At 44.3% G+C, this 27958-nt stretch overlaps 4 long non-coding RNA genes across 5 annotated transcripts in view; 2 read left to right on the forward strand and 2 right to left on the reverse strand.

Moving 5' to 3' along the window:
- Positions 1-4303: 4303 nt before the first annotated feature.
- On the forward strand, positions 4304-11542 carry LOC101936269 (uncharacterized). The gene is made up of 2 exons (XR_256049.4): positions 4304-4464; positions 8736-11542. It is a non-coding gene; the product is annotated as an uncharacterized LOC101936269 (long non-coding RNA).
- LOC135973642 (uncharacterized) overlaps positions 7670-27958 on the reverse strand; it is a 35616-nt gene continuing 15327 nt past the window's right edge. The window contains exon 2 of the long non-coding RNA XR_010590582.1: positions 7670-12181. This is a non-coding gene — a long non-coding RNA (uncharacterized LOC135973642). The remainder of the gene's footprint in view (positions 12182-27958) is intronic.
- On the forward strand, positions 16045-26562 carry LOC135973641 (uncharacterized). Of its 2 annotated transcripts, none has more exons than XR_010590580.1 (3): positions 16045-16181; positions 18330-18440; positions 26325-26562. It is a non-coding gene; the product is annotated as an uncharacterized LOC135973641 (long non-coding RNA). The 2 variants fall into 2 exon arrangements; XR_010590581.1 differs by lacking the exon at positions 26325-26562 and adding an exon at positions 20865-21525.
- Positions 18439-22602, reverse strand: LOC122174028 (uncharacterized). The gene is made up of 3 exons (XR_006175687.2): positions 22446-22602; positions 19269-19375; positions 18439-18721 (listed from the first exon to the last, which is right to left on the reverse strand). It is a non-coding gene; the product is annotated as an uncharacterized LOC122174028 (long non-coding RNA).

Raw genomic sequence — 27958 nt, forward strand, 5'->3', positions numbered from 1 at the left:
ATGATTGAGGATCAGGAAGGAAACAAGGTTCTGTGCAGGGAACAGCTGTCCTTATTAGATCATAGAGGGGAGAGTGAGAGATTTTAGATCTCAGGAGAGTGCTATAAAGTTCAGTGGCTTTTGTTCTTGGATAAGTGTTGGGGCTTGTCTACACATGGAAATTTACCAAAATACCTATTCTGGAATAATTATTTTGGGAAATTTCCAAGTATAGACAAGACCTTAGGTAGGAAAAAATCCTTCATTTCATTTTGGAACAGAAAAGGTTCTCACTTTGGAAGCCCTTGCTTGTGTTCCATGACTTAACTAGTGCAGTGCTCTGTTACAAGATCACATAGCTGTCTCTTTTTATGAACCATGACTTCAGAAGGATGCCTAACTGATAAATCACAGCTTTGGGAAGCAGTGTTTTGGAGCACTGTGATGACACAGCAGTGATTGGAGGAAGAAGGATGGTCTTGTGGTTAAGACACAGGGCAGTGAGTCAAGAGTCCATGATTCTGTTCCTCGTTGTGCCCCGTGGCTGTGGGTTGGGGATATAACCTATCTGTGCTTCAGTCAGTTCTACAGCTGGGCACACTTGTTTTGGCTGAAAAATTCAGGTTCATTTCAACTGAAATATTTCACGAATTTCTGTCATGACTTTTACATAAAAGTGGAAGAGCTTCCGAGAGATCCCGCCTCACAATAGCCAATAGCCCAGTGGTTAGGGTAATCACTAAGGAAGAGCTGGGTTCAAGTCCCTGATCAAGAATGGGGATTCGGATCTGGGTCTCCTAAATGAGTTCCCTGGCTATTGGGTGTAAGGCAGCTGGTACTGATGTCACCACAACCACCTTCTTCTCCTCCTCAATTTTTGTGAACCTAGCTCTTAATTTCCTTTCCTTTTATTAAAAATACCTGAAACTAAACATTTTGTTCAACCCAAAACTGTGTTTTTCCTACTTTTAAATTCACCAAAAATTCTAAAAAGTTTCAGTTGAGGTTGAACCAAATTTTTTTACTAGTTTTTCAGAACTGCCAGCAAGCCAAACGATCAGTTATTTGCCCAGCTCTAGTTAGTTCCTCAGTGTAATGGGGATAATAATACTTCTCTTAGTCCTAGGGGTGCTGTGAGGCTAAATTCACTGATGTTTATAAAATCTGTTGAGATCCTTACACGGCAGATACTTCGCAAGTGAATATAATTAACTTAATAACATGTTAATAATGAAGAACAAAATATCCTTCAAATTTCTTCTCTCTCAAAAGTCTTCAACATTGCACACTGTGAGGAATGCCTGAAAGGGGCAAACCCTTACAAACAATAAAGTTCAGACAAACTAGCTATAGAAAAACACATACAAGAGTACCCCTGATTAGAACTGTGATTATGTCTGTCTTAAATGCTGACTGTGCTTTGTACTTTTTAGACTAAAACATAGGGCAATAATGAGACTGTACACTGCCCTGAAGACAACAGGTCTAGGCCTGCCCAAAACTAAAGACCTGCCCCCTCAACTAAGGTGTGTGTGCGCGTGTGCGCGTGGCTGTGCACGTAGAGTTGGGTGTGTACTGTTACTGAGGGCCTGCTGCTACATAGCTACCATTTGGACTATTATTATGTTTTGTTCAGACTTGCTGACTTAACTGGCTCATGGTTATTACATTTTTTGATTGGTCACCTACCTGCGTGTCTTACTTTGATTTTCTTGTGTTTTGGGATTGCTGTTCTGGGGTGCATTAGAGCATAACAGGGGAACCACTAGGTCCTGGCCACCAGTAAGGACATGGGACAACAAAAGAGAAAACAGGAATGGGAGTAAGATCAAAGGTTGAAAATCAGGGAACAAGAGAACCCCCAACAGTACCCACCGCTTCTCAAAGGCGTCTAAGGAGTCAGTAATGCTGCCCAGATAGGGTTGCCAACCCTCCAAGATTATCCTGGAGTCTCCAGGAATTAAAGATTAATCTCTAATTAAAGACAATGTCATGTGATGAAACCTTCAGGAATTCATCCAACCAAAGTTGGCAACCCTATGCCCAGAGGAACTCTGCCTGTAGAGGTGATTGGATAAGGGAGTAGAAATAGGCCCCACAGTCACAGAGTATCACCCCTTGTCCAGCTTCCTCCTCTTAACTACTACTTAACAGTTAAGAGCTACTGGATCCTCCCAGCACTCTGGAGCCACACCTGAGGAGAGTCTGCTTTCCTATATCAGGGAAGGAAGGAAGGCAATGTGTGGATTAGCATTTCGCACTGTTCCTTTTTAAAGAGATAGTGCTGCCAAAGGCCTGTGTTATCTACCTGATGAAGCCAGGTGACTCATGTAAGCAGAGAGCCATCAATATCCCTGCTGTGCTCAGGGCTGCCCGGGGGGTGGGGGGTGGGGGCAAGTGGGACAATTTGCCCTGGGCCCCACAGGGGCCCCTACAAGAATGTCGGAGGCTCCCCCCCAACCTCCGCCTTCGCCATCCCCCATCCCCCGGCGCCTCAGCGCGCCGCGTCCAGGAGCGGCCCTGGACAGCACTGCAGCGGCGTGGCTCGGACGGGGCCTGAGGTCCTCCCGCTTGGAGCTGCGTGGTAAGGGGGCGGGGCTGCGAGCTCCGGCAGGCCGAGTGGCAGGAGCTCCTGGACGCGACTCACTGAGGCTCTGGGAGAGGGAGGAGGTGGGGGCAAGTGGCATGGTAAGCCCCTCTGAGCTGGGCACCCCTCAACCCCCAGCTCCAAGCCCAGCCCCTCTGAACAGGACACTCCCCTGACCCCATCCCCCCCCAGCTCCGAGCCCAGCCCCTCTGAACCGGACACCCCCTAACCCCATCCCCCCTGCAGCCCTGACCCCCAGCTCTGAGCCCAGCTCCTCTGAGCCGGGCACTCCCCTGACTCTATCCCCCTGCAGCCCTGACTCCTAACTCCGAGCCCAGCCCCTCGGAACTGGACACTCCCCCAAACCCATTCCCCCCCCCCACCAGCTCCGAGCCCAGCCCCTCTGAGCCGGGCACCCCCCGACCCAGAGCCCAGCTCCCCACCCAGCCCTGGCAACAGTAGCGCCACCACCAGGCAGCGACAGCCCATTGGCACCAACCATCACCATCACCCAGCGACAGCCCATTATGTAATTGCAAATGTATACATACCATTAAAGCATTTAATGTTTTATATAATGTATTTCGTGTATTTTCAAATTATTAAAAATTAATTTTTGAATGTATTTCACTGGTTATTTTTTACATTTCCAAATACTTGTTACTATAGTATTGCAACTTTTTTTATGGAAGGGGCCCCAAAATTGCTTTGCCCCAGGCCCCCTGAATCCTCTGGGTGGCCCTGGCTGTGCTTGGATATGTAGAAGATCAATTCTTCTCTAGCAGTAAGGACAAAATTACATGCACAATAGTGTAGTTACTTTGAGCAGTCATTTGGGGGCAGCATAAATGAGAAAACATTATCAATGAGAATAATGCTGGGCTTTTACACAGAAACACATTGAACATGCCACAAGAGCATAGTTTACTACAACACAGGATTGTTACTGTGCTAAAAATAAATATAATATTGCAAGGAAAGTACATGGACTGAACCATTACAATTTGTAGTTATGGCCCTGGAAATTCTCTCTCTCAGTGCTGTGTTTGTACTAGTTCTCCACTTTTGCAATGGTGGACGGTGAAAACTGCTGATTGTAGACACAGCCTTATTGTATTCCCTCCACTCCACTAGCTTTGACAGCCCACATATCTGCTTTTCCCACAGCTCCCTCTGGCCTTCTTCCACTGTGCTCCCTAGGAATGGAACTTTTGCCATGATCTGATCTGTAAGGCCTTTGCCTTCTCCTCCTGAAGATCCCCTCCAAAAATCCACCTCATTCGTGATAAGAAATTGCCCAATTAATGCTGAATAGACTGAGAGGCAGTCAGGTATAGTTAATGTGCATTTATTTAATAATTATAATAGACTCCCCCACACCGCCAACCAATATATAGAGAATGTCTATAAAAATGGTCCCCATTTAGATTGTGTCCCCCTCTCCTCCTTTAGTATGTTGCTTGTCAGTTGTACAGTAAGTTTTTAAGGGGCAGGGACTGTTTTTCTGAGAGGTGGGGACATTGCCTAGCACATAGAATTTGAGTAAATCATCCTTTGGTACCAAAGTGACATTACTAATCTTTGTAATTGCAATTGAGATAGCATCTACGGTATTTCCTTCTTCCTTTTTTAAAAATCTGTGGTTTTAACAACTATTTCAAAAAGTCGTGAGTTAAAGGCCCTGTTAAGCACATGGTGGTACTGTAATTTGTCTGTTTATCCTCCCTCTAACTCTGACCTCTATTCTTCCTCTTAGCTGTCAGCACTTATGGATCTGAAGCAGGCCATGTGGATCTTCAAAGGATATTGAAATTGCATTGTAATAACCTGTATCTCTGGAATGAGCCAGGCGGGGGCTGCTGATGGAACTGCGTTCTGGTAAAACGATAAAAATAGAGGTGAGTAATTAAATTTTTCATAATGGACAGGTGGTTCAGATACCATTTCAATGACAATTTCCATTCAGTAAGGGAAAACCTTTTAAATAATAACAAGGAGTCCGGTGGCACCTTAAAGACTAACAGATTTATTTGGGCATAAGTTTTCGTGGGTAAAAAACCATGTTACCTAATTTCTTACAAATCCAGTTTGCTTTCCCTATAGTCCATAGCTGGGGGGGATTGAGCCATAATAAACAAACTATATATAAATCTATGGCTGAATTGGCTGGTATATTAATAATCACATACCTACATTTATTAGTTCTAAATCAGAAGACCAGAATAGGCTCTATGCTGCAAACATTTATGCACGTGCATACACGTTACTCATGTGAGCAATCCTGTTGTGATCAATAGACATGATTTTCTTTGTCCCTTGTGCAGTCATGTACAGACGCTATTCCGTACGATAGCTGTGCTATTCTGACTTGGTAACATTTTACATCCTTTTTGCACTCACTTTCCCCAGTGTAAATGATTGCACAATGGGTCAGGCAGTGGAGAACTGGGTCCAAAGGCAGTAATCATGTGTGTTAGGATTTGTGGCTCAAAGCAATAGTAACACAGGAACCTCGGTGAAACTAAACACTTTAAAAGGGATAGTTGAATAAAACACCGTCAAAAGCATTGTGCTGTACAAAAACATTACACTTCTTTTCTTGTTCTAAGTCTGACTCATCAGCTGGTGTGTGTATACATTGTACAAAGTTTGTATTCAACAGTACAGATTTCTACAACTGTACTTATAAAAAATGTCAAGGTTAGACCAGGTTGCTACTGTGCTTTCTCCAATAATGGGCATAATAGCCTTGCAGCTGATCTGCAGCTGTAATCATTTGGCAGTAAAAACCGATTGAGCCATGGTAGTATGAACTGTGATGCAAACCCCAAGATCTGTTTGCTGCTACTTGAACACTTGTCATAGGACTTTCAAATTGCAACCAGTAATCTCCATTATGGTTATTACAGCTGGTCAGAAATTGGGTTTTTCCATGGGAAAACTTTGACTTTTTGTTTTTATATTAAAAAAGAAAACTCGGTAATTTTTGGATGAAAGCTGCTGAAAACCAAATTTATTTGGTTTTCTGATGGAAATTGAAATTATTTTGAAGATGAAAATGTTTATTTAGTCAAATAACCAATTTTCTGTCACAAAAAAAAAGTTAAATGGAAAATTATCAACCAGCCCTAATCATTATTGTTTAAAGCCAAGAGTGTGACCTAATATTTTTGTGCAGTTGGTCTGTACACTGACTCTACTCACCAGAGTAATGAACCTGATCTTTGGCACCCCTACTCCAAAAACTGGTTCCTCCCACACACTGTTGTATTGGGCTGTCCAAGGTAATGTTTCAGTGTGTATTATGAATATCCACTTTACCAACTTCTCAAACACTAGCTTCTCTGTTTATCTAATGGCGCCTCGGCTGATTTGAAGCAGGAAAGGCTCCAATGTCCAAACAATGAGCATATTCATTTTTTGTGGTGCTGTGAGACGTAGCTGAACTGCTCACAGCTGTTGTCCTCTGTGTAAAATACACAGGGCTATATTCTCTTATCCACTAATGGGAGCAGAGTCAAACCTGGTCGAGTCTGCAGACATGGGGTCATGTTGCCTGAACTGTGCTTCCTTCTTATCCTATGGAGGGCTCTCCCAGGGCATGTTGTAGGGTTCAATTTCTGTAGGTCAGGAAGGGGTAAGGCCAGGGGGATGTCCCCCCAAAGCCCCACAGGGATTCCTGACTAATCAAATGCTGATTTTTGTCAACATTATTTTATGTAATGACTCCCCAGGTAGTGTAAAATCCAAGTAAAGTTCCTGGGCAGAGATTACAAGGGAACAGATCCTGAGGGAACCGTGCTGCCATGGAGGGGTTTGTGGTGACCTGGGCATCTGTGCACATGGTCCTGAGCCTCCATCAGTGTTTTAGGCCTTGTCTACACTACAGGAGAAATTCGATTTAAGCTACGCAATTTGAGTTACGTGAATAGCGTAACTCAAATCAACATAGCTTAGATTTATTTACCGCGGGGTCCACACTATGCGACTCCCCCTACTCTTCTTGATCCAATGGAGCATAGGTGTTGAAGGGAGAGTGATCTATGGTTGATTTAGTGGGTCTTCACTAGACCCTCTAAATTGACTGCCAATGCATCGATCACCACTCATCGATTTCCCCCCCGTAAGTGTAAACAAGCCCTTAAGGTCACACATCTGCTGCTTAAGAGGCTGGATGCCCTCTCTCTGCACCATTGTGGTGGTGGCAAATCTCCTTCCCGTAAAGAGGACAATCCAAGGGATCCTCCATGAGGTCAACCTCATGGAGTTTCCAGTGCAACGAATCCCTTTCTGGGATTTCTCCTCGAAAAAGACCAGTACAGCCCATGACGAGAGGCTAGCCTCTACATTTGCAATCAGTGAAAATTGCCTGAAATTCTAGACAATCTAGAGAAGTGCTTTTCAAGGATGAGTGGACAAAAAAATGTCAATTTCTGGATCTTGGGGCACCAGCTAGTGGTATTCCCCATGATACAAGTCCCTGTAACAGGGTAACAGTGGCTCTTGAAGATGGAACAGGGCCAGTGTTCCTTTGCCTTCTCAGTACACTCCAATTTGGCCAATTAATTGGGCTTAAAAGAGGGCACCTGGGCCCTAGGTGAGGAGACCAGTGAGAGAGAGAGCTGGTGAATCAGGGCCTTGCTCAGACAGAAGGGCAGGAGATGAGAATTGCCAGAGATTGTATCTTTTGGACCTCAGAGAAGGATGAAGGCAGGAGAGCAGTCAGAGGGGTTTGCTGGCTGGTTTTCCCCAAGCTGGAGAACTTGAGTCAAGGGCTGAAAGTAGGAGGAGCAGCAAAGAAACTTACTTGTTGACATCTCCAGGGCCAGAAACCTGGACCCTGAGGAATCATGGGAGGGCCAGAGAGAGTGAAGGATGCTTCCCTGGAAGGATGCTCCCAGCCGTGAGACTGTGGCTGTTCCCTCTGGGAAGAGTGGGATTGTGCTCCAGTTGGAAGGGCTGGGGTGGCTGTCCCAGGCCTGAAGAGGACTGACAGTATCTGGGCATGGATGAAGGTGACATGTGGTCAAAGGGTCTGGGGCATTGTGAGACAAATATGTCAATTGCTCATAGTGACTGTTTGCACTGGAGGTGATGAATGGCTTTTATGTTGGGTGGATTTCTTTTTTTTTTTTGTGGTGGATTATTTTACATAAGGCTTCTAATAATAAACAAACCAGCCCTGAGGAGGGGTATTATTGAGGCAAGAAAGCTTGTGTAAAGTTACTGGGACCGAGGGAAGGAAACTGAGGCAGGGCACACCTGTCATGCTGTGACTTGTTGCAGGAGGGTGCTCCAGGCCGGGTCATGCTATGATAGTCCCATACACTGGTACAGCAAGTGCACTTAAAGACCTCTAGGACTTACACACACCACATCTGACATAATGCATATCTATACTTAGCACTTACGTAGCCCTTTTCATCTTCCAAGCCCTTCACAAACATGACCTAGTGAATGTAAATATCAGTCAACATAACTGTGTCTTGTGTAATTCCCTGCACACTTATACAAAGTGGTGGAACAGGTTCCTTGCTGCAGCCAAAGGCTTCTCAATGTCGTGGGGATGGGGAGCAGAAAGGAAGTCAGGTGTGGCTCCATGATTATCTGCCTGTCCCCAGCACAAATTAGAGCATCACGGGGTTGTTCCTATCTGAACTAGCTGGTAATGGTACCCAAGGGGATGTTCACTAGCTGAGAAAAGATGGAATATACCCATGTCTCCTCCCCCCACTCCTCTCAGTCCCTGACTAACCCATGTGGCAAGGGCTGTGTGGGGAGAGAATGGTGTGGGAGATAGCTAGGACAGCTCTTCTTTAAGGGATGTCCCTGTGTGTGCTCCACTTCAGGTGATTATGCACCCCTGTGCGTCTAGTCGGAGAATTTCAACAACAGTGCCCGATTGGGCTGCACATGCACTCTTCCCGTCTCACACTGGCAGTCGTGGTTAATAGCGCTGTGCACCCAACCTCCCTCTTCAGTTCCTTCTCAACCACCCTTGGTCTGAGTCAGAGCTCCGGCCGTGCCTCTGCACAACTTACCTTTAGATATAGGATTAGCAGTACAGTTTGGTAGATAGATTAGTTAGTTAGGAAAAAAAAACTCTTCTTCTTCTTCTCCCCATAAAAAAAATATTTTTAATTTTACATTTTGTTCACCCCTCTTGCAGGCAACTTCACTCGAGAATGCTCGGGTCTCTGAGAGGCAACTCCAGTCTTGGACGGACAGTCCCAGTGTGTCTGCTGCTTGGGGGGAAGCTCACGTATCTCAGAAGTGCTTCCATTGCCACAACCTTAAGGTCTGCATCAGGACAGCGAGGGACTTTAAACTAAAACTAGTCCTTATGGAGAAGTCTCTCTGCCCGCTCTCCGACCCGGGACCACAAACTCCTCCTGGTCACTGGTCGCCTACCTCGGCTTCTGGCAGACCTGCCTCACCGACCCTGCACTGGAGGGACCAGCCTCCCAAAAGATGGGCAAAGAAGAGAGTTACCATCTCTCCTCCAAAGGGAAATCTGAAAAAGATGCATTCTCCAAGTCTCCACATCATCAGTACTGACTGTGACATGGCTGAGTATCTATGAGTCAGTAGGATCCTTGGGTATTGCTAAAGCCAAAGACCCTAAGTGGGCAAGCTCACAAAAGGACTGCAGAGACAAGACTGCCCCTTCTACCATGACACCGACTGCAGCAGCTAAACATTCGGTACTGAGCACCTCTGCAGCGCTCAGCTTATGGCTCCATCTTCTGGCTCTCTAGCACATAGCGCAGAGACATTGGCACCAAAGCCTGCTTTACCTCCTTCAGCACAGTCATCTTCGGCACTGATTCTCCCAGCGCTGCAACAACTCCCACTACCGTAACAATCCCGGTACTGTAGCAGTTACCGCTGATGCCATCCCGCATCGCTTCCCGGACCACAGCGTCCTCTTCTGGGCACAGTCCTTCAGCTGTGCCCCGACTCTGGTATCTCCCCCCTTCCGGGGGACCAGCAGTCCTTAGTCCTGCCACTTGCCTCAGTGGCCAACTGCAATCCAAGGTCCAGCCCCTAGCCTCAGGGGAAAACTGCAGTCTGGATACTGACCACTCTCCTCATTAGCAAGTGGGATACTAGGAGGGGGGGACCCAGGCCCACCTGCTACTCTGGGTCCCGACCTAGAGACCCTATAGCCGGCAGCCATCTACTGCCCTCCTCCAACCTGCTGTTTATTTTCCCTGGGACACTTCCCCCGTAACCCTAGCCCCTCTCAGCCTTTGTAGCAAGGCCCCAGCCTGGCAGTGGTCAGACAGCAGTTCACCCTCACACTCTGCTGCCCCTGCCCAGCACTGCTCTATCTATGGTGCTTCTTCAGGCAGCCAGTCCTCCTCCCTTGCCTTCCAGGGAGAGACTCCCTTCTGCTCTGCTGAGCAGCCCTTTATATATGGCCCTTGCTGGCCCTGATTGGTTGCTCCAGCAAGCCTTCCCCCATTGATGGGCTCAATAAGCCCTTTCCTGATTTGTGGGTTCTGCGCAGCCTCTCTGGTGCTGCTTTTAACTCCTTCTCCCTGTGTGGGGCAGCCACCCCACCACATACCCACAAGACATAGGCCACTCCCGTCTCAACCTCTTATGTCGCAACAATCTGGATAAAAACATCAAATTTGAGGGTTTGGTCGAGGGTCCGAGAGACTTCCCCCAATTCCAGGTGCTGAAACCACTTTCTACCAACCATCCCTTTACAGACTATTTGACACCATTCTAACCAGCATGGAGAATTATTACTTCAGATAAATGGGTGCTGGAAATTATCAAGACTGTTTATTCCATCCAGTTCACCTTCATTCCCCCCACGCACCCACCTGTCCCTCCTCCCAGGGACACTGGAACAATGTGTATAGTGGGGGTGCTGAGAGCCATTGAACCAAACTGTAAACCTTGTATATGATAGAAACCACTTCAAGCCAGGGGCCCAGCACCCCTAGTTCCAGCATCTATGCCCCCTCCCAGCCCTCTCACGAGCACCTTCTAAGACCGGAACTAGACCATCTCCTGCAATTGGGTGCAGTAGAACCAGTACCAATACAACACAGAGGGAAGGGCTTTTATTCCCATTATTTCTTAACCCAGAAAAAGAGCGGAGGTTGGAGGCCCGTTCTCGATTTGAGAAACCTCAACAAATTTGTCAAAACATAATGGTTCAGGATGGTTACTTTAGCAACTATAATCCCAGTGCTGGAACTGGGGACTGGTTTTTGGCCCTTGACCTGCAAGACACATACTTTCACGTTGCCATATATCCATCTCACAGGTGGTTCCTCCGATTTATTTTGGGGCAAGATCACTATCAATACCAGGAACTGCTATTTAGCCTGTCCATAGCCCCCTGATTTTTTCCCAAAGTTCTAGCAGTGGCAGCGGCCCCCCTGTGCAAATAAGGGGTCATGATATACCCATAGTTAGACTATCTACTCAAGGCCCCCACTCAAGAAGAGGCCATCGAAGCCACACCAAAGACAAAGTCACTTTTTACAAAACTTGGACTCCAAATAAACATTCAAAAGTCAATGATGACACCAGTACAAGAACTAGAATTCATTTGGGTTTATCTAAACTTATTGGAGGTGACAGCCTCACTACTGCCACACAGATATGCTGCCCTAATGAATCTGATCAACGCTACAGTGAACAGCCCACAGATATCTGCCAGGACTTACCTCCAAGTATTAGGCCACATGGCAACAACCACCTATGTTGTAAAACATGCCAGACTATGCATGTGCTGCCTACAAGGATGGCTCAGGACAGTGTGCATCCCATACAAACACAGTCTGAGCAAGCCTCTCAACACACCACAAAAGGTCAAAGACTCACTACAGTGGTGGACCCACTTACACAACATGTGAGCAGGAGGCCCCTCCGGAGTCAGCATTGCACATAAACATACTGGAACTGCAAGCAGTTTACAATGCATGTTCACACTTTCTGCCCATGATTAGATCCTATACAGATCCTGACAGACAACAGCACTTGCATATTCTATATAAACAAACAGGTAGGAGCGAGATCCCACTCCCTCTGCACTGAGGCATTAAGACTATGGAACTGGTGCATCCATCACAATATCACCATATCAGCCTCCTATCTACCAGGCTGTCAGAACATCACAGAGAACATGTTAAACAGAAAATTCTCCCACGATCATGAGTGGGAAATAAATAATTTGGAAATAAATACACAACATATTCCAACAATGGGGTTTCCCAACCATAAATCTATTCACCATGAGTCAGAACAGCAAATGTCCAACATTTTGCTGCAGAGCGGGCTTGGGACCAGGATCCCTGGGTAACACCTTCCTCTTCAAATGGGATGCACCTCTCCTTTATGCTTTCCCTCCTAGCCTGTTGTTGTCCAGGGTCATACAGAAGATCAAGGCCGATCAATCCAGGGTCATTTTGATAGCCCCCACGTGGCTCAGACAAACTTGGTTCCCACACCTGCAGCAGAGGTCAGCATGTTCACCGCACATTCTCCCACATCTCCTGTCACAAGATGCAGGCCAGATCTTGCACCTGAACCTGGTGATACTTCACCTGAGGGCATGGCTTCTCCATGGTTCCAAGGCGAGGAGATGACCTGCTCAGAAGAAGTGAAGGATATCTTGTTAAACAGTAGGCGATTGACTAAATGCTCTACTTATCTCCACAAATGGAAGAGATTCCACACATGGTGCCAGAACAAACAAATCAGAGCCACTAACTCCACTCTACCACTAGTCCTGGATTATATACCTGAACTAAAAAAAATTGGGTTTTTCACTGAGCTCACTTTGTGATAGCTGCAAGCTGCACTCTATCTTCTACCATAAAGTGGATGGTTTTTCAGTCTTTGCCCATCCAATTACAAAATGATTCTTACAAGGTGTATGGAACCTCTGTCCTGAACTCAGAGTCCCAATGGCTCCATGGAATCTTAACTTAGTACTTCATTCTCTTACTGGACCTCCATCTGAACTCTTGGCTACCTGTTCACTATTAAATCTATCAATGAAAGTAGCCTTCCTTGATGCCATCACATCTGCAAGATGCATAGGAGAACTTGGACCTCTCATGGCATACCCCCAATACGTGATCTTTTTCAAGAACAAGGTCACCCTAAGACCACATCCTTAATTTCTAAAGTACCCTCTTCATTCCACCTTAACCACCCCATCCATCTTCCCTAAATTCCATAAGTACAGGCAAAAAGCGGCACTCTCTACTTTGGATGTCAGAAGAGTACTAGACTTTTATTTCGAACAGACTAAACCATTCAGGAAGGCACCAAAACTGTTTCTCTCTACTACGGAGAGATCTAAAGGAGAAGCCATATCTAAGTAGAGACTCTCTAAATGGATTTCTGAGCGCATTCACCTCTGCTACTGTCAACACGAACTGCAACTCGCCACTGAGGGCTAGAATACATTCTACCAGGTCTCTCGCCACATCGGTAACCTTCCTTAATAATGTACCTGTGCCGTTGCACCCCATAATGCTTTATAGAAATATGCTTATGAGTGTAAATATGACATAACTGGAATATGTTTTATGCTAGATATACCATGTAACATATCTTCTGCAAAAGCACCTAAGGCGGATTTGGTCAACATAGTGTGAAGGGGTTATTCAAGTAATTGGGAGTACTTGGTTAACAATGGACCTTGATAGACGCCAATCCACCTTTGAGCTTTCCTGGGAACGTCCTGTAAAAAACTGAGTTATGCATGGACATGTGATTTGCCCATGTGACTCCAAAATTCCATTTTGTAGCTGGATTCGACACAGGGGAGAGAGGGGTTTCCACCCACAAGAGAAAGTCTGTTTAAGCCGCTGGAAACCCCTCCATTTTGTCTTCAGCTGGCTCAAGAGATAGCCTCTCCATCCCAAAGAGATGCCTGAAAGAAACTGGAACAAAGGACAGTAACCACAGGGGTGTGAGTGATTGCTGGACCCAGACTAGAAGGAGGCTAGTCTGTCAAAGAAGCTTATTGGAACATCTTTGAGGGTGAGATTTACCTGCATTTAGTTTCCTACTGTATTAGGTGTAGACTTGCATGTTTTATTTTATTTTGTTTGGTAATTTACTTTGTTCTGTCTGTTATTACTTGGAACCACTTAAATCCTACTTTTTGTATTTAAGAAAATCACTTTTACTTATTAATTAACCCAGAGTATGTATTAATATCTGGGGGTCAGGGGGCAAACAGCTGTGCATATCTTCCATCAGTGTTATAGAGGGCAAACAATTTATCAGTTTACCCTGTATAAGCTTTATACAGCGTAAAATGGATTTATTTGGGGTTTGGACCCCATTGGGAGTTGCGTATCTGAGCGCTGGAGACAGAAGCACTTCTTAAGCTGTTTTCAGGTAAGCCTGCAGCTTGTGGGGGACGTGGTTCAGACTTGGATCTGTGTTTGCAGCAGGCAAGCATGTCTGGCTCAAACAAGGCAAGGTACTGAAGTCCCAAGCTGGCAGGGAAAACTGGCTCAGAGGTAGTTTAGGCACATCAGGTAGCAGTCCCAAAGGAGTTTCTGTGATCCAACCCATCACAGTACCTATTAAGGACATATGTAAAGCAGCCACTTGGGCATCAGACCACACATTCATTCAGCACTACATAATCGAGCAAGACTTGACATCCAACACTTTATTAGGCCTCATGGTCCTAGCATTGATCACAAATCCAACTCCGAAGCCCCTCCTTTCCACTGAGGGGCACTGTTCTACACTCACCTGAAGTGGAGTACCCACAGGGACATCACTCGAAGAAGAAGAGAAGATTACTCAGTTTGTGCAGTAACTGAGGTTTTTTGAGATGTGTCTCCCTGTGGGTGCTCCACTACCCACCCTCCTCCCTTTTACTTCAGAGTTCTCAGAAGGATCTCTGTGATAGAGAAAGAACTGAGGGAGGTTGGTTGTAGAGCAGTAGTTAACCACGACTGCCAGCGCAAAATGGGGATAGTACATGTGTGGCCCAACTGGACTAGAGGCGCAGGGGCGCACAATTGCCTCAAGTGGAGCACCCACAGGGACACACATCTCGAAGAATCTCAGTTACAGCACAGGGTGAGTAACCTTCTCAACTATGCCTGCTAGGGATTCCCCCACAACATGGTAACTCTCTGCAGCGGGGAGAGGACCAGATTCCATCCCATTTGCACTGCCTGCCACAAATGGAGATCTTCTCCTGCCACAATAAGAGCTACATGACTCTCCCAGGGACATCTGAACATGTTTAGAAGAAGATGGGAGAGGGATGGTCACACAAAGGGCTTGTCTACACTACCCGTCAGATCTGTGGTCAGCTATCAATCCAGTGGGCGTCGATTTATCGCGTCTAGTATAGACGCGATAAATCAACTGCTGAGCACTCTCCCAGAACAAGAAGAGCAAGCGGAGTCGACGGGAGAGCATTAGCTGTCGACTTACCACAGTGAAGACACCGTGGTAAGCAGATCTAAGTATGTCAACTTCAGCTACGCTATTCACAGTGCTGAAGTTGCGTATCTTAGATCGACCCCGCATGGTAGTGTAGACAAGCCCCAAGACTATTTATCTGGTGGATTTGCTAGCTGAACAGTGAAGGTGAACAGTTACAATTGCATGTTAACTACTGTATATCTTTTTTTTTTTTTTGGCTTCAGTTGCTATTATATCAAGTGCACAGTTCCCTCTACCAATGACACCGCATACACCGTCTGCCAAGGTTGCTGTACTGACAGCCCAGTGTCAGGAACAAAGTGTGCTGTATGGGAGTGAAGGATCTCTGAATCAGCTTAGTTCCTGGAACATGTGTGTCTCAGATTACAATTTCTGTTATGTCTTTATGTTGTGGTAACCTGTTACAAAAACCAAACAAGCACCTTCCAAGTTACAGCTTGTAGTAGTTGCTTATGTGAAACAGTAAATTCAAACAACTATGTTCACTGTTTGTATCTATGCCATTTGTCTCTATGCATATCACTCCATCTTCTAAGTCTCAAAATCTAATACACAAAAATTAAATACATGTAAACTAAAGGACCTAAAAACTTTATACTGATTCTTCTGTACTCCCACATCTATTGTTAAAATACTTTTTTACAAATAGATGTATTGTACAGATACAGGCTTGATTTCCAACTATCAGCGTAATAATAGACTGTTACTTTTTCTGTGTTCATTTATCATTTACCTTTATTGATCCATGTGTCTTCTGCTTACTACATCATTTACCTTTATAATCTCTACCTGTAAAACCTATTGTGACAGACCCAGAGCAGTGGGGTACAGGAGTCTGGTAGAGGACAAATATACTGGTCACTGGATGAGTAGTTTTCTGTTCCCTGAGTGACCAGAGCAGGGGCTGCACTAGAGTAATCAGGAACCTGCTAGAACCAGTTAAGGCAGGCAGGCTAATTAGGACACCTGGAGCCAATTAAGAAGAAGCCGCTAGAATCAATTAAGGCAGGTTAATCAGGACACCTGGGTTTTAAAAGGAGCTCACTTCAGTTTGTGGTGTGAGTGCGAGGAGCTGGGAGCAAGAGGTGCAAGGAGCTGTGCTGCTGGAGGAATGAGGAGTACAAGTGTTATCAGACATCAGGAGGAAGGTCCTGTGGTGAGGATAAGGAAGGTGTTTGGAGGAGGCCATGGGGAAGTAGCCCAGGGAGTTGTAGCTGTCATGCAGCTGTTACAGGAGGCACTATAGACAGCTGCAATCCACAGGGCCCTGGGCTGGAACCTGGAGTAGAGGGCGGGCCTGGGTTCCCCCCAAACCTCCCAATTGACCTGGACAGTGGGTTCTTCCAGAGGGGAAGGTCTCTGGGCTGTTCCCCAACCCATATGGTGAATCTCTTGAGGCAAGAAAATCTGCCAATAAGTGCAGGACCCACCAAGATAGAGGAGGAATTTTGTCACACTATTCATTGTGCCTTCTTGAATATATCCCTTCAAAGCTTAGATAAATGGTTGTAAACAAACTGACTATTGAAAAATATAATATGAATATAGAAAACATGGGTCAACAGATCCTTATGTCAGGTGCAAGAGTAAAAATCTGCATCCCCTTGAACAATTGTTTAACTTACTCATATTTCTGAAGATTTAATTAAAACACACCTAAGTTAACTATTAAAGGAGCATTTTAAAATCTACATATAGTGTACTTCATTTAAAAATTGTTCTGCAGACTTGTATGTGATTTTATAGAAAATGTCTCCTTCTATATTTTATTTTTTTGTTAAATAATTGTATGTGTTAAATTTATTGCACATAAAACTGATTACACAACTGTGCTGATCATACTAATAGCACAGGCTTTGGGCAGAGAGGCACTTTGCAATCTTCCCCCATATAGTTCTTCTAGTATAGACTAGTCCTGGGGTAAAATCCTGGCCCACTGAAGTCAGTAGCAAAACTCCCATTGAATTCAAGAAGAGGGGTGAAATCCTGACCCTGTTATACACCCTTGCTATGTAATAACATGTCTACACTTAGGTTTTGCTACTTAACTATAACATAGTTACAGCAGAAACCTTTCTCTAGCATAGATGCAGGTATACTGGTATAAAAGTGCTTCTATTGACTCACGGATTCCAAAGCCAGAAAGAACCACTGTGATCCTCTAGTCACACAGGCCATAGAATGTCTCCAAAATAATTCCTAGAGCAGATCTTTTAGACAAAGATGCAATCTTGCTTTATAAATTGTCAATGATTAATTACCCTCACTGTTAAAAAATTACACCTTATTTCCAGACTGAACTGTTTAGCTTCAACTTACAACCATTAGATCCTATTATATCTTTTGCTGCTAGATTGAAGAGCCCATTATTAAATATTTGTTTCCCCATGTGTGTACTTAAAGACTGTGATCAGGTCTCCCCTTAACCTACTCTTTGTTTAAATTAAACATATTGAGCACCTTGTGTCTATCATTAATCCTTTAATCATTCTTGTGGCTCTTCTCTGAACCTTCTCCAGTTTTTCAACATCCTTCTTGAATTGTAGATACCTGAACTGAACGCAGTATTCCAGCAGAGCTTGCATCAGTGCCAAATACAGAAGTAAACTAACCTCTTTACTTCTACTTGAGACCACAGGGTCATTCTGGCAGCTCATGTTCAGCTGTTTATCCACCCTTACTCTTAAATCTTTTTCAGAGTTACTGCTTCCCAGGACAGAGTCCCCCATTCCATAAGTATGGCCTACATTCTTTGTCCAATTTACATATAGTCATGTTAAAACACACATTGTTTGCTTGCACCCAGCTTACCAAGCAATCTGGGTCTATAGCTTATTGTGGTTTGGTATAATTGCTTCTGTACTAGGTTGTTTACTGGCATAACTATATCAGAAAAGATCACCTCCCTAATTGACACAGTTATGTCATTAAAGTTTTGTAAGTGCAGCCCAGCACCAAGTCCTAGCCTCTTCGGGGCTCCCTTCTCCAGCAGGAGCGCTACAAGGAATTGTACCAAAAGGATTGGACCATCCTTACTCTGCCTAGCTGCAAGGACTCCTGCTGTGCCTGGCAGTAGGCTGAGAGTGGAGGGAACTGGGGAGTAACTCCTTGCATTTTCTCTTGCCCTGGTGCAACAGCACAGAGAGAGAGACAGGCTATTTCTTTAATTTTGTAGAGAATTTTTAATCTGAGAATTAATCCCTTTGTTTTCTCTGGATACACTATGAGAAATAAATTTCTAAAGACTAGCTCTTAAAATTATTTGCTTATACCCTGAAAATGTTGTTTCTGTCAAATACCCCAGGCTTGACTATGAATGTGAGCAGGCAACTGGGGAACAAGCGCCATTGCCAGCATATTGAAACGTCATCAACAGCTTTCACGTAGGACCTCCTATAGAAGTGAAGTGAGAGAGGTAAGAAGCAAGACTCTGTGTTGTCCAGTAGCATCAGACTGACACTTTGCTATTCTTCAGGAGTTGCTGTTTTGGCTGGCCAGTACCCTGCCAACAGCTGGAGAGATCGTATCAGCAACATCATGCTTGGTTAAATTGGCTTTGGATGAGACCATGCCGAGTCTGTGAAAATGGGAGCCATAGCAGGGGCGGTCAGTGGCCATTTATCTTCTCTCTGGTGATTCTGATCTGTTTTCATTGTTCTAGTCTGGTAGCCTCTGGCCATGGCTGAGTAGATAAAGCTGCATAGATATAGCACATGAAAGAGAGACATGTTGTAACGACAGTTTTGTGTTTGTAGCTGGTGCGGTCAGGCAGTGACATTATCCCTGCCCAGACAATATGGAGAAAATAAAGCTGTATTAGTTCACAGCAGAGTCTAAGTGCTCGGGATACAGCCAGACATACTTGGCTCCTAGGTCAAGAGAGCACAGGCAAGCTTAATTCTGTTTCACTTTTGCAATGATGGTAATATAACCACAGTGTGAACAATGGACTTTTTAGTGTAATTGCAGCTTGTGAATGCTTTGAAATGAGAAAAATCACTGATGACTGTGCCCAATGCCCAGCTGTTATACAGTAGCCCACATGCTCCCCTCTTTTCCACAGAGCAGTTGGGCATGAATCATGCTGCAACGGGGTTTGAGGAAGTGGTGTGCAAAGGGGGGAGAGGGTGTGTTGCCAGGGCACTGCATAGCTGCCACCAGTCCTTCTGCAGAAGAGCTGCTATGTGGCCAAAATTTGTGCACCTGAAGGAGGTGTGGGGAAAGTGAGGGAGCAGTTGCAAACCTTCCATTGACTTCAGGGGTAGTTGAGGTGGTGATTTAATTGTTTTGTACCCAGTCTCGTAATGTCCAGTTTCCTTTATCTTGAAGTCTGGGTTCCCAAGTCCGCTCCTGCAATAGGTTGTTACTCATGATGAAGGGACCATGTTCTGACACTGTGCAGCCACAGTTCAGAACAAGCACTTTAATGGCCCCAATCCCCCACTGATGTAAAACTGTGTAGCTGAGGATCTGGCCCTAATGTTTATAAAAAATCTGCATTTTTCAGCTAATTGTAACAGAAGGCACTTAGTGTCTGGTCCAATGTCCATTCACCTCAGTGGAAAGGCCCCCACTACCTTCACTGGGCTTTGGATTGGACTCTAACACATTGTTTTAAAGACATTGTCTTTTCTAATATTAAAATACCCAGTTAAAAGTGAAAAAATAAGGGTCAAGTGCACCCCCATTGTGACTGAACTTTGTTACCATCTGGTGTCTGTTTGGTAGCCTCAGTCCAGGTCCCAGTGGGCAGATAGCTAAATGTCTCTCAAAAAAGAACACCACAATGGGACCTAATTGGCCGCTGCCAGTGTCTGGAAAGAGGTCCTGGATTATACTGAGATGGAGATGAGCTACCCTCTGAAACCTAAAGATAGTACTGCAGTGTCAGATTTGAACCACATTAATGGAGTGGAAACTTGTACTGCTACTTCCCAAGCTGTACCTGTTTAGTGAGTAAATAATACCTAGCTCATGTACAGTGCTTTCCATCAGTAGATCTCAAAACAGATCAATAGATCTTTAGAAAGGAGACAGGCATCATCACCATTTTACAGTTAGAGAAACTTAGAGTGGCTGGTCTACTGTCAGCCAGTAGCAGAGCTGGGATTAGAACCCAGGTCTCCTGACTTTCAGTCAGATGATTTAGGCCCTAGGAAACACTGTCTAGAGCACTTCCTTTTCCCAGGCTGTCAAGCCAACCTATTGAACAAATGCTAAATTCACACACACACACACACACACACAAATTAAAACCTCTTTTAAAATGAAAGAATAAATAAATAAAAAACATAAATCTTTCACTAAGACCATATGTGAGCTCTGAAACTATTGATTTAAATAGAAGTTCGTCTCATGTATACTGGTTTAGGGCATGGGATGACTTTTAAAGCTTCTATTGAGTTAAAGTGTGATTTACATAAAGCAAACTAACTAAAAGCACATTATGTTCTGTTTGTTATGTACTTCACCTTTAAAGCTGGCTACTGGAGGGGCAACTGTGAAGCTACCGCTATTGTGCCTGAGGTAAACTTTTACAGAGTGAGTCACTGTGCGTGTGCTATCTCTGACACTTGGCATTTATTCATTCTTCAGTAATTTTCCTGCATGTTGAGATAAATCACCCCAAAATGGAAAACACAGATATAATGTAATTTGCTATTGGAGTTTGTGGAAAACAGTTCATGACAGAACATGATTGTAATGACTGGCAATGGCTATCTGTTTGGGGACAAGTTTAAAATTAAAATAGGATTTCTCATGATAGAGGACATTTCCCCCAGGTAGAATTAGTGAGATTTTCTTTCTTTTTTTTTTTTTTTTCTTTCCATGGGGCCAGATTCTACCACCCTTCCATATGGTGAGTAACACCAGCAGAAAGACAAATTAACACATTCCATCTCAAAAACCAAGAAGCCAAACATGAACTCAACCTCAGCTGGCTTGGAATGAAATCTACTCATTCCATAAATCCTGTATACCTTGCTGGTAGTCTTGTCAGAACACTCTCCTTCAGAGCCCACATCTAGAAGGTGAGCATATGAAACAACATTCTCAGCAAGTAGGGTGCAGACTTGTCCAGTGATGGAGTGGCATTGCATGGACAGTGGGTCTGGTGAGACTCTGTACCTTGTAAGGGGAAACCACATAGTGACCTGGCTGGAGGGTTGAGTCACAAAGAAGAAGCTGCAACTCCTGGAGTGAAAGAAGGGCTGCAGAGTGAGAAAGAGCAATGGGTTGAGAGACTGCAAGGGATGGTGTTGGACTTGGAAGAGAGCTAAGCCCCAGAACCAGGTGTTACCTGCAGTAGTCCTTGTGACAGGCATGCGGATCTTGCAAGTCTGAATTATCAAGTATATTGTGTAGCCAGTAAAATATATTGCTATTTGGCATGACTAATGTTGTGGTATAAATTATTAGTAGCAGACCCCTGGAACAGCACATGGGATTTTAAAATTTCCTAGTGGCTTATCTTTGCATATATATTTTTTGCATGGCAAAATTAGGGCTAGCTGAGAGATGGAAATGAGGTGGCATGGCAATAGATGAGGAAGGATTATGTGGCAGTGAGGATATCTCCATATATTAAAAAAAAAAATCCCATCTCCTAGAACTGGAAGGGACCCCAAAAAGTCATTGAGTCCAGCCCTCTGCTTTCACTAGCAGGACCAAGTACTGATTTTTGTCCCAGATCCCTAAGTGGGCCCCTTCAAGGATTGAACTCATAACCCTGGGTTTAGCAGGCCAATGATCAAACCACTGAACTATCCCTCCCTCTATCAGGGTGGCCCCCCGGGGCTAGGTATGCATTGTTTTATAAAAGTATAGAATTCTGTAGTATTGTTTTTCCAGGGTCTGGTCTATTTCAAAACAGCTTTTGAAACACTGATCTTTAAACCTTTCTTTGAGAATGAACGAACACACACACACGCACAATCACAACTGAAATACAGCAAGCTCTGGGGTGGCTTATGGGCAACAACCAGCAGATACCATAATGTACAGCAGTGGTTCTCAAACTTTTGTATTGGTGACCCCTTTCACATAGCAAGCCTCTGAGTGCAACCCCCCTTATAAATTGAAAACACTTTTTAATATATTTAACACCATTATAAATGCTGGAGACAAAGCAGGGTTTGGGGTGGAGGCTGACAACTTGTGACCCCACCCATGTAATAACCTTGTGACCCCCTGAGGGTTCCCAACCCCCAGTTTGAGAACCCCTGATGTACAGAAATTGGGGGATAGGAAAGTTTGACCGAAGACACCTTTTAAAATCTTTTACAAAGTTCCCACTTTTTTTTTTTTCTGTAATCATTAGGGGCCTAATCTTTCACCATTCAAATGACTTTGAGTCAGAACATCAGCTGGTATATATCAACATCACTCCATTAACTTCAATGGAGCCATGCCAACTTACCCCAAGTGAATATCTTTTTTGCTGTTGACATCCATCAGAATTGGGATGGTCCCCAAAAGGCTTCCTCTCAGTGTAACTTTGGAATTAGGGATTCTTGTTGGAAGCAATTTGTAAAATGATGTGTTGTGGATGAGATGGGAACAGGGAGATTTGAAAAGGGTGGGGTGTGAGAGAGAGACTGTGATACAGGAATATTTTAAAAATTCTTTCACATGGAAAGAAACTGTCTCTATCTGAGGAATGTAGAAAGTCATGGGATCTTTATAGCTGTGGAATTTACGAAGTCCTGAGGGCTTAGTTAAGAAGTTACTAATTACCTAAAAGTACTGGGACAAACCACAGCTACTGTAAATTGGCATAGCTCTTTTGACATCAATGGAGATATGCCAATTAACATTGGCTGAGGAGCTGGCCCACTATTTTTGCTTACCAAAAACTGTCTTTCACTTTTCCTTATGGTTCCATCCCATGTTCCTAAATAGGGTTATCAGATAGCAACTGTGGAAAAAACAAGACGGGGGTTGGGGGTAATAGGTGCCTATATAAGAAAAAGTTCCAAAAAACGGGACTGTCCCTTTAAAAATGGGACATCTGGTCACCCTATCTCTAAATTATCCACTCAGTATTGAGTGTGGAATATGTTTTGATCTCTTCTGAAAGCAAAGACCTGCAGATGAGTGTTGACTGGTTCCTTGGAGAGAAAACCAATTAAAAAGGGAGTTTGCTGAACCTAGAAGGATTTGCTGTTGCATTCATAACAGTAGGTGGATTAATCTTCCTTTTCCCCACCTCTTCAAACTCCTCTTCAAAACATTCTTTCACAGTTATTTAAAACCACTGCTACCGGTAGATTTTTACATCACCTCCATGCATACCTGAATGGTTGTGCACTACTTGTGTCTGATCTGTCCTGTCTGAAAACTAGACTGTAAGTTTGCTGGGGAAGGAACTTTGTGGACTTCTTTATTTTTGAATCATCAAACTTGCTGTAAGTAGTGCATGAATAATAACCTAGCCAAATTCCAAGCCAGGGCCACCCAGAGGATTCAGGGGGCCTGGGGTCTTCTGGAGCAGAAGACGTTCTGGGGGCCCAGGCCCCACGAGAATTTTCCAGGGCCCCTGGAGCGAGTGAAGGACCCCGCTCCAGGGCCCCCGAAAAACTGTTGTGGGGGCCCCTGCGGGGCCTGGGACCTGGGGCAAATTGCGCCACTTGCCCACTCTCTGGGCGGCCCTGTTCCAGGCTGGTAACTTAAATGGAATGCTGACCTCTGAATGGAGATTGGTATCTCTGTTTAGATGCACTAGCAACTGTTAGGTCAGGTCTACACTTAAATTAGATCAATGTAGTTGTGTTGCTCAGGGCTTTGAAAAATTTTGCGCCCTGTTCGATGTAGTTAGGTTGACTTCACCCCTTGTTACCAGAAATGAAGAACCCCACCTCCCAGATAGGCCCAAGCCCCCAAATTATGATCTGCCACCTATGGTTGCATTCAGAAATTACACTAATCACTCTTAAAGGGAGTTTACCACCAGCTTTGGGCTGCATTCCCAAGCAACCCGACTCCAAGAAGACCCGCTGCGCGGACCCCACCCGTTTACCTCTTAATGGTTTCTCTTAAAGGGGTAAGCCAACAGGATTTATTAACAAGGCAGGATAATAAAAATAGAATAGCTTGGTGGTGTAAACAAGTACAAGCAGGCTTAAAGCCTAGACCCAACTAGAAACCAAATGGGCTCAAATAATATAAAAAGCTTCAACGTTACTCCATCTGGAACATCTAGGGGCAGATGCTTCCGGCACCACACTCTTTACCCATGCATTCCAATCTGCCATGAGTGGAACTATGAAAGGTAAAAATTCTAAATGAACCGCAGCCAAAGTTAACTGTAGAGGCATGATGACTTTCTTAAGCAAGTAGACGGGATTGACTAGTAACAATCATTTAACATCCTGTTTCACTACTACAGGCCCAATATTTACATTCCTTACAAACTTGTTAGATATCAGGTGCCCGTGTCATTAGATCTTACATTTATATACACACTTTCATGACAGTTAACATGAAAGGTAACATTACTTTTATCACAAAATCTATATATAATAGGGTGTTTCTTGGAACAAGTCTTGGTGAATTTTGGCATTTCATGTTGATTACATACTTAGAAGATGGGGTATACAAATAAGCAGTAACATGATTCATTATGTATTCTAAACCCATTGTGATGTTGACATTGATTATTCCAATATGCACTTTAGTGAGGAGGTTAGATTGTATATAAGAGCACTTTGCTGGCTCCAGTACTTCTATTCTCTTGGAACAACTGTCCAGAAAATCATCATTGAACTGCCATATACAGCTATTGGCAAATTTATGGACCGAGGAAAGTTGCTCTTCCTTAGAGTCGTCATAAAAAGTAGCCTTAAGAGGTCCACCATTTGCCATAAAGGCCACTAATGACTTATGGCTTGTCTCTTTCTTCCATATTAAATGGCAATAATCATTCTCCTCATAGGTGTACACAGTAATTATTCCCCTTAACAACATATTTGGTCATTTGAAATCAGTGCCATGCACCGTTTCATTCCACATATAGTTTTGTGTTTCATTTCCTTTGCAATAGTAACAATCAAAGAATGGGCTATACAGATGGATATACTTAAATACAATATAAAAAGCATGGTACATTGAGCTTGAGCTTCCTGGAATAAAAGGGAGACAGGCTAACCTTTTCCTTCTTAAGTGACCAAATCCTTTCACTCTTTTTTTTTTTTTTTTAGTTGAGTGGAATGGAACCACTTTATGGTTCTTCTCCTTTTTCCCTTAATTTTCATCTGGTAGGTGGTTGGGCTCACTTTGTTTAAGATGACAACTGGCTCAACCCATTTAGGGCTCAGTAAGTGATTTTTGTCAATAAAAATGATAAAGAACCTTATCGCCCACTTTCCACTCTTTGAATTTTAATGTATCACCCAGTCTTTTATCCATTTGTCTGGCATTGCTTTTCAATTGAGTGGCAACCTGTTTCTGCACATTGCTGATGGTGTTTAACAGCCTTGTATCCTGGTGCTAATGGCAGCTACCATCTACGACCCACACATCCTTCTCGGACTCTGTTGCATGCTCAGATGAAGTCTCCAAGTCGAATGGTGATTCCAGCTTATAAGGGTCTTTGAACGGCACTTGACACTCGTATCCTCCGTGTGAGTTAGTAGAGTTTTTAATACAACAGGGGACATACCTATCAGGTTTTCCCAGTGCCTCAATACCCATGTTAGTGGCAGCACTTCTTTTTCACACGGCAAATATCGTTTTTCAATTTTGCGTAATGCCTTCGATACAAAGGCAACTGGTTTTAGTCCCACTCCATTGTCCTGCATCAAAACTGCACTCAGTTCCTTCTCTGTCGTTGCTAATTGGAGTTGAAAGGGTTTGCTGGGTTGAGGTTATGCCCAGTGCTTGGACAAGGGCTTGCTTCAGCTGGAAAAATGCATCCCTCTCCTTTTCACCCCAAGTCCTTCCTGGCCCTTTCTCAGCAAAGCAAAAGGGGTTGTGCAACTTCAGAATACCCCTCCATGAAGTCCCGGGAAAATCCAATGAGGCCCAGAAATGATCTCAACGCTGATATGTCTTGTGGGATAGGCAATCGGCAAATTAATTTGAACCTGTTGGCATCTGGTCGATGTCCATGTATGCCCAGTTCCATTCCGAACTATGGTACTTTTTGTTGCAGCATCTGAGCTTTGGTAGGACTAATAATAAAGCTATTTTCTTGTACCTTATTTAAGACAGCATCCAGGACTCCTAAATTTTTCTCTTTAGCTACAGTGGAAATTAAGATGTCATCCACATAACTTATAATTTTTTCTTTGTCTTTAAGCTATTCCCACATTTTGGACATGAACTTGTGACACAGTGAGGGTGCGTTATGGTACTGTTGCTGAAGGTAAGTTGACGATTACTGTATGTGAAGGTGAATTTGTACCATACGCTTGGGTGTAATGGGATAGAAAAGAAAGTGCTCGCTAAGTCTAGAATGGTGAACCATTGTGCACGTGCAGCAATGGCCACCATTATTTCATGAAACTTTGCTACTACTGGGACTAGCCTTGGTGTTACTCGCTTTAGTTCTCTATAATCGACTGTTAACCGTTCAAAACCTCCGCTTTTAAAACAGGCCAAATAGGAGAGTTGCAGATGCTTGGAGTCTCAACCAATACTCCTTGGTTCATGAGAGTACTGATGGTGTCCTTGATCCCCTCCTCAGCTTCCCAAGAATACTTGGATTGCTTCTGGGGTTTGGGATCCGGACCCACAGCCATCACCTCAGCCTCAGTTCTTCCACATTAGAGCTTATTGGTAGCAAAAGCTTTAGGGTACAGGTTTGTTACCTTCATGACTGCTTCCTCCCTCTGGGTATTTCCATCTTCTCCGGGGCCTTCAAGGCTGCAACCCTGTGAGATTTGGGGACAGTGAAGCCTCATTCTCTATCCTTAACTTGGGTTAGCATTCTGTTGGGTAGGTCAACCACCAAATTCAGCCTTTTCAAGATGTCAATGCCAACAATACTGTGCCCATCTAGAGCTTGAATTCTGAATGTAGCCTCGGTAATCAATTTGCCAATTGTACATGTAATGAGTTTCAAAAAGGGGACAACGCTTTCTTTCCCACTGTACCCTTCTAGACTCTTCTTCTTGTACAGGAGATTCTTTGGCCTTTGGAGCTGCTTTGGTACAGATGAGTGGCACCTGTATCAATTAATGCTACTTGATTAATCTTTCCAAATTTTCCCTGCATGGTGATATGTACCACTGGCCTCCCCCCCCCCATTACTGATGGGTGCCACATAAGAGGGAGGTGGTAGAGCTTGGCCCTGTCAGCGCAAACTTTCCTCTTGCTCCTGCAGCTTTGGTTGTCTGGATGTACTTGCTGCTGTATCCTGCTAACTGCCCTGGAACCTTCCTTTAATCTTGTCCAATCAAAAAGAGCACCAAACCAAGCAACAAGACAGCTAGTATAAATGGAGGGTAAAAGACAACAAGAAAACAAAATGGTAGAAATCCCCAACACACCGGAGTAGATGTGGCTGGGTCGATAGAAGAATTCCATCGACCTAGCTACTGCCTCTTGGAGAGGTATATCAATTACATTGATGGAAAAACCCTTTCTGTCTATGTGGGAAGCATCTACACCACAGTGCTACAGCTACAGTGCCATAGCTGTGCCACTGTGTGTAAACATATCCCTAGCCTGTGTATAGCTGAGATGGTAATTTAGTTCCAGGTACTCTAAAACTACTGAACTGGGAGCCTTTGAAGACTCTATATAAAGCCTGGTCTACATCTAACACTTAGGTCTACCTAGCACCGTAGCTCAAAGCTGTGAAAAATTCACACCACTGAGAGATGTAGTTAAGCTGCCCTAAGCCCTGTTATAGACACCGTTCGGTTAATGGAAAATTTCTTCCATTGACCCAGCTATTGTCTCTTATGGGAGTGGATTTACTACAGTGAC

The sequence above is a fragment of the Chrysemys picta genome, chromosome 1 (assembly GCF_011386835.1).
Source record: "Chrysemys picta bellii isolate R12L10 chromosome 1, ASM1138683v2, whole genome shotgun sequence".
Taxonomy (NCBI): Eukaryota; Metazoa; Chordata; order Testudines; family Emydidae; genus Chrysemys; species Chrysemys picta.